The following is a 9,609-nucleotide window of genomic DNA, read 5'->3' on the forward strand; positions in this document are numbered from 1 at the left end:
GGCATTATTTCATAATAATTTCATAATGACCACAATAATGTCACATGTACATAATATAATTTGAGAAATTAAACGGGGGAGAAAGAGAGTAAAGTGAGGAAAGGTGTGACAGATGAGGCCCCCCAGTAGTCTGGGCCTATAGCAGCTTAACTATGGGATGTTTCAGGATCACCTGAGCCATCCCTAACTATAAGCTTTATCAGAAAGGAAAGTTTTAAGCCTGGTCTTAAAAGTGGAAAGGGTGTCTGCTTCCTGAAGCCAAACTGGCAGCTGGTTCCTCAGAGAGGGGCCTGATAACTGAAGGCTCTGCCTCCCAAACTGGCAGCTGGTTCCACAGAGAGGGGCCTGATAACTGAAGGCTCTGCCTCCCAAACTGGCAGCTGGTTCCACAGAGAGGGGCCTGATAACTGAAGGCTCTGCCTCCCAAACTGGCAGCTGGTTCCACAGAGAGGGGCCTGATAACTGAAGGCTCTGCCTCCCAAACTGGCAGCTGGTTCCACAGAGAGGGGCCTGATAACTGAGGGCTCTGCCTCCCAAACTGGCAGCTGGTTCCACAGAGAGGGGCCTGATAACTGAAGGCTCTGCCTCCCAAACTGGCAGCTGGTTCCTCAGAGAGGGGCCTGATAACTGAAGGCTCTGCCTCCCAAACTGGCAGCTGGTTCCACAGAGAGGGGCCTGATAACTGAAGGCTCTGCCTCCCAAACTGGCAGCTGGTTCCACAGAGAGGGGCCTGATAACTGAAGGCTCTGCCTCCCAAACTGGCAGCTGGTTCCACAGAGAGGGGCCTGATAACTGAAGGCTCTGCCTCCCTAACTGGCAGCTGGTTCCACAGACAGGGGCCTGATAACTGAAGGCTCTGCCTCCCAAACTGGCAGCTGGTTCCACAGAGAGGGGCCTGATAACTGAAGGCTCTGCCTCCCAAACTGGCAGCTGGTTCCACAGAGAGGGGCCTGATAACTGAAGGCTCTGCCTGGTTCGTGCCTCCATGCTTCTGTGATGCGGCCTCTCCTTCGGTCACCTCTCGGTGACATCACAGCGAGGTGGGCGGGGCCTGTCCTGTGTGTGATGACTCGCTGAAGGACTCCATCTGGAGGTCCCAGCTGTCGGCACCTCCAGGCAGACCTGGACCCAGCTGCCCCCCATCAGACCTGCGGCTGGAAACGACCTCCTGACAGAGTGCTGAGGCCGAGTCGCTTCTTCTTATTTTTTCATGTTTCACTGGCTGAGATCCTCCACAGATAACACGGGGACCCTGACCCAAGACTTCATTAGCATCGCACCTGAGGACAGTTGGACCTCGTTTCCACTATGCAGTCCGGTACGGGTCGGGTCTCTTTGGGGTCAGCCTGCGTACACTGTACCCTCAGGGGTGGGCGGAGCCAAAGCGTAAATTACAAATAACCTCTGGAACTTAGGGAAAAAGAAAATCTGGGATTCAGAATCAGCCAAAGAACCTGAAACCGGTGCATCTCTACCAGAAGTGTCCCTCCCACAGAGTCCCTGCAGGTACCCAAAGACCTCTCCAAGACCCAATTCCAGGTGCTCCTTTCCAGGCCTTGGGTTAGGGTTTGGCTCACCATTTCTCTACAGATGCCTTCTTCTTCTTCTTCTTCTTCTTCATCCATCATGTGACAAAGATCCTTCTGCACACCAGTCCGATGCATTCTATTCCTCCATCGCTGCCTTCCAGCCGTTTCCAAACCCAACAAGTTTGCATCGCGGCGTTTGTGTCTCACAGCCGCCAAACATCCATCATCGATGCGGAAAAATGGCGAAACGTACCGGACTGAACTGACCCGTACCGTTCTGAACCGACCCGTACCGGACTGAACCGACCCGTACCGGACTGAACCGACCCGTACCGGACTGAACTGACCCGTACCGTTCTGAACCGACCCGTACCGGACTGAACGGACCCGTACCGGACTGAACCGACCCGTACCGGACTGAACTGACCCGTACCGTTCTGAACCGACCCGTACCGGACTGAACTGACCCGTACCGGACTGAACTGACCCGTACCGTTCTGAACCGACCCGTACCGGACTGAACGGACCCGTACCGGACTGAACCGACCCGTACCGGACTGAACTGACCCGTACCGTTCTGAACCGACCCGTACCGGACTGAACCGACCCGTACCGGACTGAACTGACCCGTACCGGACTGAACTGACCCGTACCGTTCTGAACCGACCCGTACCGGACTGAACTGACCCGTACCGTTCTGAACCGACCCGTACCGGACTGAACCGACCCGTACCGTTCTGAACCGACCCGTACCGGACTGAACCGACCCGTACCGGACTGAACTGACCCGTACCGTTCTGAACCGACCCGTACCGGACTGAACTGACCCGTACCGTTCTGAACGGACCCGTACCGGACTGAACTGACCCGTACCGGACTGAACTGACCCGTACCGTTCTGAACCGACCCGTACCGGACTGAACCGACCCGTACCGTTCTGAACGGACCCGTACCGGACTGAACTGACCCGTACCGGACTGAACGGACCCGTACCGTTCTGAACCGACCCGTACCGGACTGAACCGACCCGTACCGGACTGAACGGACCCGTACCGTTCTGAACCGACCCGTACCGTTCTGAACCGACCCGTACCGGACTGAACGGACCCGTACCGGACTGAACGGACCCATACCGTTCTGAACTGACCCGTACCGGACTGAACCGACCCGTACCGGACTGAACGGACCCGTACCGGACTGAACCGACCCGTACCGTTCTGAACCGACCCGTACCGTTCTGAACCGACCCGTACCGGACTGAACCGACCCGTACCGGACTGAACTGACCCGTACCGGACTGAACCGACCCACGAGGCCCGGTCTGAAATGGTACCAGCATGGCTGGATTTAATCCAAAGTGAGCCTCAAGATGGTTTCAGAATGGACCTGAGGATGATCCAGGCTTCCAAAGTCTTGGGTGGCTCGGACCGGGTCTGAATTAGACCACAGAGGTACTGGAGCTGATTCCAGATGTCCTGGATGACTTTCCTCCTCTCTCAGGTGTCCTGGAGGACTCCCCCCCCCCCCCCCCAGGTCCTGGTTTGGGTTTCAGAGACCCACCCAGATCTCTTTCCTCTGACTTCACCTCCTGAAAGTCACACTGCAGGAAGCTGTCGGCCGCTCGTCTTCACGTCTCATCTTTCCCCCCGAGGACGAACTGAAGGAGGCAGCTGTGGTCCAGATGTTGGGAGGACGTCAGCGTTTGGGCCTCGGGTCATTTCAGAGCCGCACAAACACATCAGAGGAAGCAGCCTGACCTCATTAGCTGTCAGATTACAGGAAGTTTCACATGTTGCTGTCTGAGGAAAGAAACAGAGAAGTGAGAGTCAGAGTCAGAGCTGAACCACGTGACTTTCCTCATGTTTTATGTTTTATCATGTTTTAGGTCTTGAGTTCATGTTTAGTGGGTTTTGCCATTGTTTTTCACTCACTCAGTTCGTTAGCTTCACTCACTTCACCTGTGTTTTCCCCATCAGCTGCACTCATTCACTCATCACTCCCAGGTCCCTAGTAATGGCGCTTTTCCACTACCTCTACACTTGCTCGCCACGGCTCGGTTTGGTTGTGTTTCCATTACACTTGGTGCCTCCTGGACGTGCGCGGGGTCGTGGTAACACGGCTGCGCGTGTTGCTGCTCACCCTGTGGCTTTTTGTCGCACAGAAGGCAAGAGAAGAGAGCCAGAGGAGACTCCTGGCCGCCAGACAAAACAGTATTGAAAAGTACCGGAGAGTTTCGTTACGAGCTTCAAAAAGACGATGTTTGGAGGTAAGCTAACGGTTGCTAACGCTAGCTTTTATTATCCGCGTTATGGCGCTTCCAGTGACGACACTCATCGCCCAATCAGTGGAAGGCAGTCGGCTGACGTCACGTTTTAGTAACGCTTCGGCCCGCTTGGAACCAGGTGATACGGAAAATCGTCCCGGTTGCAAGTACGGCGTGCTAGTGGAAACACGCAATAGCGCGCCGAAGTGAGCTGGTGGAAAAGCGCCATTAGTTTCCAGTCTCCCCTGTCATTTTGGGATTTCCTTACCATACCTACCTACCACGACTCCTGATTTTGACCCCCTCATGCCATGCCATGACCCCATGTATCAAGCCAAGTATTTATTCCATGCCATGTCAAGTTATTTGTTTTGTCACAGTTTTGTCCTTTGTTTTTTGAATGAATAAATCCAAGTTTGCTTTTCGAAAAGTCCGCATCCCAGCTGATGGGGAAAACACAGGTGAGGTGAGTGAAGCTAACGAACTGAGTGAGTGAAAAACAATGGCAAAACCTAACTATACATGAACACAAAAACCAAGACCTAAAACATGATAAAACATAAAACTAAAAACATGAGGAAAGTCACGTGGGCATGACAGAGCCCCCCCCTAAAGGGGTGGATCCCAGACGACCCAAAAGTCTGAGGGTGGGAGGGAGGGGCTCAAAGCCAAAGATGGCGTAATCTGGCTAATTGAGCCTTTATAATAAGTATAAGTACTGGTGGAGCCAATAGAAAATCAGTCTATGGTTGTTGCACTTAACTGTTTATAGATCGAATGATTGAATTGTTGTTGAGTGGATTTAAACAGAAGTCAAATCTGCCAAACTCTCAGTTCATATGGATATAAAATCAGGTAAGCCAACATCCTGACGGCCCCGGGACAACCCTAACACTAGGTCCCTAACCCTAGGACCCTTACCCTAACCCTAGGACCCTAACCCAAGGTCCCTTACCCTAACCCTAGGACCCTAACCCTAGGTCCCTTACCCTAACCCTAGGACCCTAACCCTAGGTCCCTTACTCTAACCCTAGGACACTAACCCTAGGTCCCTAACCCTAGGTCCCTTACCCTAACCCTAGGACCCTAACCCTAGGTCCCTTACCCTAACCCTAGGACCCTAACCCAAGGTCCCTTACCCTAACCCTAGGACCCTAACCCTAGGTCCCTTACCCTAACCCTAGGACCCTAACCCTAGATCCCTTACTCTAACCCTAGGACACTAACCCTAGGTCCCTAACCCTAGGTCCCTTACCCTAACCCTAGGACACTAACCCTAGGTCCCTAACCCATAACGGGCCTCAGCATCCAGCTGCCGTTAACCCCTTAACGTCTGAATTTATATAGCTGTATATAAAAAAATGTTTTGTGTGTGTTTTAGCCTTTAAGTAGATGGTAAATAATGCTGAGATTATTAATTTCACTTTTGCACAAAAAATAAATAGAAATTTTGGTATGTTGCAAATTTGTGACAACAGGCATCCTGGTCAATTTGGAGTCAATTTGGTATGTTGGGTATGTAATTTGGTATGTTGGGTATGTAATTTGGTATGTTGGGTATATTGGGTATGTAATTTGGTATGTTGGGTATGTAATTTGGTATGTTGGGTATATTGGGTATGTAATTTGGTATGTTGGGTATGTTGGGTATGTAATTTGGTATGTTGGGTATATTGGGTATGTAATTTGGTATGTTGGGTATGTTGGGTATGTAATTTGGTATGTTGGGTATATTGGGTATGTAATTTGGTATGTTGGGTATGTATTTGGTATGTTGGGTATGTTTGGTATGTAAATTTGGTATGTTGGGTATGTATTTGGTATGTTGGGTATGTAATTTGGTATGTTGGGTATATTGGGTATGTAATTTGGTATGTTGGGTATGTTTGGTATGTAATTTGGTATGTTGGGTATGTATTTGGTATGTTGGGTATGTTTGGTATGTAAATTTGGTATGTTGGGTATGTATTTGGTATGTTGGGTATGTTTGGTATGTAATTTGGTATGTTGGGTATGTATTTTGGTATGTTTGGTATGTAATTTGGTATGTTGGGTATGTATTTGGTATGTTGGGTATGTTTGGTATGTAATTTGGTATGTTGGGTATGTAATTTGGTATGTTTGGTATGTAATTTGGTATGTCCGGCATTGGGGGAATAAAGATGCTATCTCAGCTGGTTTGAGTCAAACGGTTTGTAGCATATATGCGACAATAGGCGTTAAGGGGTTAAATGTATTCTGTGAACATGGAGCTCAGCACAGGAAGGTGGTCCCTTACACAGCGTCTTAGTGTGGATGTTTTAGCTCCAGAACCCACCGGCCTTTAGAACCGGGTCAAAGGAAACCGGACCCTGAACTGAGACAAGAAGCCAAAAGCCCAAAAGCTCTGGACATGAACCCAGAGCTGAAGGCCTGGACAAGCTGCCAGGAGCTCTGTAAACTTCAGAATCTCTGGGTCTCTGCACAGAGTTTGCTCGGTGAACTGTTTTTACCTCAGTAGAAAGTGATCTCCTACGAATAGTTAACAGCTCACTGGCATCAGGCATTTTTCCCAAGTTAAAGACAGCTGCCATTAAGCCACTCCTAAAGAAGAGAACTCTAGACGCCTCTATGATGAACACCTACAGACCTGTCTCTAATCTCTCTTTTATATCTTAGATTATTGAGAAAGTTGTATTTAACCAGCTCAATGACTTTCTGAATGAAAGTGGAAGTCTTGATAACTTTCAATCAGGCTTCAGACGTCATCACAGCACTGAAACAGCTCTGGTCAAAGTGTTAAACGACATTAGGTTGAATACTGATTCTGGTAATGTTTCAGTCCTGGTTCTGTTGGACCTCAGCGCTGCGTTTGATACTGTAGATCACAGAATCCTGTTGCACAGGCTGGAAAACTGGGTTGGACTTTCTGGAGCGGTCCTTAACTGGTTCAGGTCCTACTTAGAAGGCCGAAGTTATTTTGTTACAATTGGCAGCTATGAATCTGAGCGAGTGGCCATGACTTGTGGAGTCCCCCAGGGGTCAATTCTTGGACCTCTTCTATTTAACTTGTATATGCTCCCTTTGGGTCAGATATTGCAGAACTTTAACATCAATTATCACAGTTATGCAGACGATACACAGCTTTATGTGTCTCTGTCACCATGGCGACTGCAGCCCAGCAGACGTACTGTGTCAGTGTCTGGAGGAAGTAAACACCTGGATGAGAGAGAATTTTCTACAATTAAATGAAGACCAAACTGAGATCATTCTGTTTGGGAGCAAAGAGAAGAGGGTCAGCGTTGGTAAATATCTTGAGACTCGGGCCCTTACAATCACTGAGCGAGTCGGTAACCTCGGAGTGTTGATAGACTCAGATCTGACTTTCAGCAGCCACATCAAAGCTGTCACCAAGGCAGCTTTTTACCACCTCAGAAACATCAACAGAATTAAAGGTTTCCAGGAGAAACTCATCCATGCATTCATCTCCAGCAGACTCCATCACTGTAACGCTCTTTTAACTGGACTTCCCACAAAGAGCATTAAACATCTGCAGCTCATCCAGAACGCTGCTGCTGGAGTTTTAACCCGGACTAAGAGATCTGAACACATCACAGCAGCTTTAAAATCTTTACACTGGCTTCCAGTCAGTCACAGAATAGATTTTAAAAGCCTGCTGATGGTTTACAATCTGTGATCTGTTCAGAGAATATAAACCCAGCAGAGCTCTGAGATCCAAGGACTCAGGTCAGCTGGTCCAGTCCAGAGTCCAGACTAAACATGGAGAAGCAGCATTTAGCTGTTATGCTGCAAACAAGTGGAACAAACTGCCAGTGGAGATTAAACTTTCACCAAATGGAGACATTTTTAAATCCAGGTTAAAAACATTTCTGTTTTCATGTGTCTATGCATGAAATCTGCACGATATCTTTTAACTTATCTAGACTGTTGCTTGTTTTTAAATCCATTTAAATGATTTTATTTGTTTCTCTTTATATTCTTTTATGTATTTTAATGCTTCTTCCACTCCCTGCTGCAATGCTTTTATTTTATGTAAAGCACTTTGAATTGTTTGTACATGAAATGTGCTATATAAATAAATCTGATTTGATTTGATTTGAAGCGAGTCGAGTCACAGCGGAGGAGTTGGAGGGGGGGGCAGATGTTGGAGGGGCTCCCTGCAGCTGGGGCAGATGTTGGGCCGTCTGTTGGTGCAGCTGAGATCAAACCTCTAACTGATGGGATCAGTGTGAGGCATCAGTAATCTGCAGTCAGACATGTCTGTGGGCGGCACAAACGCACACTTTTCCACACTTCCAGAGTGACCCTGAAGTTTCTGGTTTTCTCCTTCATAGGTAAGTTATCCCACCGGTGAGTCTGAGACGGATGCCCCAATAATAATAAATCATTATTATTATTATTATTAACTCGACCACTAGATGGCAGTAACTTCTACGCTGTGTCTTCCATCTGCTTCTGAAGTTCATTTAAGAGAAGAAACAACATTTTAAAGTCTGTTCACGTGATCCAAGACTTCTGATTCTGTTGTTAGAAGGATTAGTGGAAAAGTTCTGGTGGGTTTTAGCTTCGGATTCAGCCCGGTCCGCTTCGGATTTAGCCCGGTCCACTTCAGATTTAGCCCAGTCCCCTTCAGATTTAGCCCAGTCCCCTTCAGATTTAGCCCGGTCCGCTTCGGATTTAGCCCGGTCCACTTCAGATTTAGCCCAGTCCCCTTCAGATTTAGCCCGGTCCCCTTCAGATTTAGCCCGGTCGCTTCAGATTTAGCCCGGTCCGCTTCAGATTTAGCCCGGTCGCTTCAGATTTAGCCCAGTCCCCTTCAGATTTAGCCCGGTCGCTTCAGATTTAGCCCGGTCCCCTTCAGGAAGCTGTAATTCGGCCTGTGTGAAGGTATGGATCCCCGTGTCTGCTCCACCTTCACCTGGGTGTAGACGGTGTTTCATCAGCTCGTATCGCAGACCTGCATCAGACCTCATCTCGGCCCCGCTGAGCTTCCACAGTCGGCTCAGGAAGTGGCGGCCGCCCGGCCGCCCGGCCACCCGGCCGCCCGGCCGCCCTCGGCGCCGTCTGTCCGCTCTGACCACAGCATGGCAGGTGTTAACGTGGCATTCCAAAATAAAAGCTGAGGGAACTATGAAGGTCAGGCTGGGCCCCCAGGCATCATCATCAGCTGCTGACGTGGGCGGCCAGCTGAGCTCATCACACCACAGATCTGACTTTCAGCCCACTTTGATTCCTCTGCTGCAGCTGAGCTCAGACATGTTCTTCCATCAGGAGCTCAGAGGTCAGAAAACAGCTGTTTCAGGAGAGAAAAGGCTTGAATTGTTGTTTCCACAGGTTCCTGAGAACAGCTCCGACACTCTGTGAAACATCACATGAGGTGGAAACAGACATCATGAGCAGGGTTAGTGGTGACCCAACATTGGGTGGGTTAACTCTTCTGTAACCTGAACATCCAAGTGTGATGAGTTTGCAACATTCTTTAATGACAAAGTTCAAGGTATTAAAAATGCAATAATTTCCACAACACAAATAACTACTCTGCAGCCAGCTGGACACCTAGAGCTGACACATTTCACACCTGTTACTGACTAACAGTCAGAGACCATCTGCAGTCTGAGTTCATCAACGTGCTGCCTTGATGAGTTGCCCACTAGATTCCTAAAGTCTGTGCTGAGCAGTTTGTTACCACAACTCGCTCATCTAGTCAACATCTCACTCCAGACTGGAACACTTCCAAAGGCCTTAAAAACCGCTGTCATTAAGCCTCTTCTAAAGAAGAGCAGTCTGATGCCACAGTACTGAACAACTACCGGCCCA

The sequence above is a fragment of the Odontesthes bonariensis genome, chromosome 11 (assembly GCF_027942865.1).
Source record: "Odontesthes bonariensis isolate fOdoBon6 chromosome 11, fOdoBon6.hap1, whole genome shotgun sequence".
NCBI classification, from domain to species: domain Eukaryota; kingdom Metazoa; phylum Chordata; class Actinopteri; order Atheriniformes; family Atherinopsidae; genus Odontesthes; species Odontesthes bonariensis.